This window comes from Vanessa atalanta, chromosome Z (genome assembly GCF_905147765.1).
Source record: "Vanessa atalanta chromosome Z, ilVanAtal1.2, whole genome shotgun sequence".
NCBI classification, from domain to species: domain Eukaryota; kingdom Metazoa; phylum Arthropoda; class Insecta; order Lepidoptera; family Nymphalidae; genus Vanessa; species Vanessa atalanta.
Window position 1 is genome coordinate 8,345,100 of NC_061902.1, and position 4,340 is coordinate 8,349,439.

A 4,340-nucleotide genomic window follows, 5' to 3' on the forward strand; every position below is an offset into this window, starting at 1 on the left:
ACAGCACTTGTATTAATATTATAATTATTATATTAACTAAGACGATAAAATTTAAATGTAATTAAATATTTACTTCATACCAGTATATAAAATTTAATGATAAAATAATATTCTAAAAATACATAAAATAACATTACCTATTTAAATTTAGTCAGCTGTTATTCACGTGACCTGAATTATCATATCATTAATCAAATGCAATCAAGGAAGAGAATTAAATATCATAAACGAAAATTATTTAAGTCATCATTCATAAGTGAGTTTCATTATGAAAGCTATACCTATTTAAATAAATGAAAGAGTTAATGGCTTACGCATCGAAGGCATGAACAAATGAAGTCATTCGTGAGCTTCGTTAAATTCAACAATTAATAAAAATTAAAAGTAATATTGTTGTTAACGAAACTTACGAAATGGTGCGTTCGGTATAACCGCATCGTGGTTGTTCTACAATACTTTGTATCTACTGGGTGACTGAGTCGATATAATTACAGGGACATCTTAGATCCTGTGATAGACGATTCATAGATGACTTATGTGTTTGGTTGTGGTTTATGTCAATTGAATGGTATTCTTAGAATAACATTCGGTTGACCCATTTGCAAGACAGTTTTCCGATAGTAAAAAAAACATTTTTAAAGAAAAACTTTTGTTAAGTGAAATAATAAATGTTTTTAATTATATCTGGCTTAAGATATATGTATATAAAAATAAAGTATAGATACAAAAGAAATATATGTATGTAAAGATACATGTTAAAAGAAGTAGGTCAATCTAAATTGTTTATAATGTTTACAGATGTTATATAAAAAAAATAATTTCTGTCCTGTTTTTCGATACAGCTTAAGTTCGATATAAGTAGATGCATTAAAAAGTCCAAACTGAAAAACAATTGTGCTTCAGTTTCAGGCAACAATACAAACAATAATAAAATTATACAGAATAACGACACGTTTATTGGAATCGTAAAGGAATAATTACTTAAAATACATATACATATATTGCGGGTTCGAACCCAGGCAAGCTGAATTCTCTTGAGCTAAATCATTGTTTATTATTCATCCTGTACTTGTAGGTTACGGCAAACATCGAGAGAAAAACTGCATATTATATCAGATGAAAATCTTCTGCATAAATATACACCAACTATTATTTGAGCAGTAGGTTGTCTTTAGGTGGAAGAAGACCTTAGCTCAGCAGTGAGATTATTTACAAGCTGCTACTCTATTTTACTATTAAATTTAAAATATAGTACGTCATTAGTTTGATAGAGATACAAGACAATACTATGTGCAATATAACGGCTGCAAATGATCTTCATTCATACAGTGCCGTCGTTGCGCAATAAACTTTCTTCGTAAATGTTATAGTTCGAGACCCGGATCACGCTTTAAGATGTCACATTATTTCGACGATTTTTTTTTTTTAACTTAACTTTTCGTCACTATTTTTGTATTAATGGTTATGTTTATACTTTCGTGAAGTAGCCATTACGTAAGGAGTAAAATATTGTCGCGTTGTATGGGTTTTTGAGTAGTGTTTGAGTGATTTTTTTTGTCATTATATAAGTAGCCGCGTTGTACTTGTACCGAGAGGCAGTTTACGTACACAATAGCTATGTAGATGTATGAGTGTGGCACGCGACGATGATACATCCTCCCTTTGAGAGCGCTCGGCGCTGTATGCCAATTTGGGTGTTACGTTTCAATGTTGATGGGTGATTTTGAAAAAAAATAATATTCGTAATATAATCATTTTAAAAATTTACAGACTGCTAATGATAAAATATAAACATTTTTGTTATCACTAATCAATGACTTAAGCTTTATAGTTGAATAAGTAAATATTCGGTTATAGAAGTAGTTTTGTAGAAATAACATGAAGTTTGAAGCTTAATATTGTGCATTTAGCTTGGTTTTCATTCATTATTTTCTCAAAAGTATTATCAATACATTCTAAAGAAGGCAATCTGCTTGTTTATGTAGTGTTTACAAAAATAAGTTATAGTTCATTTTTATGGGTAAACGAGCCTTTTAATTTACACTTTAATGCAGAAAATATACATTGTTAACAAATAATTTGTTAAATATCACATTAACACATTAACACATTTACATTAATAGCCTGTAAATTTCCCACTTCTAGGCTAAGGTATCCTCTCCCTTCGAGAAGAAAGATTTGTAGCATATTCCACCACGCTACTCCAATGCGGGTTGGTGGATACACATGTAGCATAATTTCGTTGAAATTAGACACATGCAATTTCCTCACAATGTTTTCCTTCATCGCCGAGCACGAGATGAATTATAAACAGAAATTGAGCACATGAAAATTCAGTAGTGCTTGCCTGGCTGTGAACCCACAATCATCGGTTAACATCTAACCATAGGGCCATCTCGGCGAAATATCAGTAATGTTTATTTAGGATTTTTTCAATAGATTCTATTAATAAGAGACTTAACTTTTGAACAGTATTTTTGTTATATTAACTGACAAACATATATCTTATAATACATTTAAAAAGTCTAGTGAAAACAGCTAATTCAGCAAAAACTCAGATTTGTGTATATCCAACAAGGAAGTTACTCTTTTTTATCAGATATATATTTATAGATATGCAATTACATGCAATTATATGCCATTATAAAAATTCAGGGAAGACTAATTAGTATAGATATGCAATTATAGAAATGTCATTATAGAAATCACTAAGACTAATTAATAGAAAAAAGCGTGGAATCTCCCACGCCTCTATTATTCTCTATATATTCTTGTTTTGAGTGTTTTATTTTTTATTTGTGTTTTAATTTATTAAAAGAAATGAAAACCCAGGAATTATTATTACTATTATTATAATTAATTAACTTTAATAAACCCGATACCTCTGTCTTATCTATATTAATAATTTCGTGCCGGTATATGGTAGACCCGATCGAACCTATCTACAATTATAGATCGGTAAAAAATAATGATTTTATAGTATAAATCCGTATAACCAAAGATATTACGATAATAAATCCATGAAATTTAATGACACGCGAACAGAAAGTGTATACATTTACATATTTGTTTAGTTTTATTTATTTTACCGCAGCGAAGCCGGGTTTTCATTTAGAGATTAATAAAATGCAGCATATTATAATAATAAAGATTGTGAAATGCGTCACATCGAATTTATTTCACGCTTACATTATTATTGGCAGATTAATTATGTCGTTAATGTATAATCCCATCTTTTATATAATGCGACCCGAATGTGTTTTGTATGTATTTCATAAGCTTCGATTGATCGTCTACACGGAATCTTGTTACAAGATTTGTGCCAGCGATTGTGAGTGTTTGCATGTTTGTAAACAAAACGTCATTACACATACGACCATTCCATCACGTGCATTTATTTACGTAAGCAGATCGTTTGAATATGTTGACTAGATTTCAAGATACAGTTCACGACGTTGATGTGGACGCATAATAAATTTCTGCTCGCTCCGCTAATGCAAATAATTTATTTTTGGAACAGTGACTGCTATTGTATATCGTATCTATATATTATTAGTTCGCCACTAACCTCTTTTTTGCACTAAATGAATATTCATAAAACTAGTTTTTTTTTTTTTCAATATATAATTTAAATGATTTAAAACAGGCAAGTTGCAAATAACATGCAAAAAGATAAAGTTAAAATGTTGTTAAAATAACCGGCCCTGATAAAATTACCTCTGTAAAGCAGTTGAACAGTTATTCATAGATTTATCTCTGTTTGGCATTAGCATTTTGACATTCGAAAGAAAAAGACGGACTGTCTGTCTAGTGTATATATACTATTAGTAAATGCGATCCGTACAACCGAGTGGCGTAGATATGAAAGTGATGTAGTGTAATATAAAGGGCTTTTCAAATTATTTTTTTTTTGTTATTGCTTGGCGGTCGAATGGGCCACCTGATGTTATGTGGTTACCACCGCCCATAGACAATGGTGCTGTAAGAAATATTAACCATTACATCTTTGCCAATGCGCCATCAATTTTGATAACTAAGATGTTATGTCCCTTGTGCCTTGTACCATTTTATATATATGTGCCAACATCCACGATGATCCGTTTCACGGTGTCGAAGTCTATTAATCTAGAATAAATAAAAACATCCATTTATATGTGTATTTAAAGTTTTGATAATTTTGTTGAAATTAAAAATATTTATTTTCGTTGTAGTTTGTATTAACCGGTTTAAAGTAAATAATTTTGTGCAATCATCTTGTCTTATTTCTCTCGCATTCATCGGATGTTCAATGAAAGATATCCGACCGTTAATTATTCCCCGAAATGGTTGTCACAGATTAA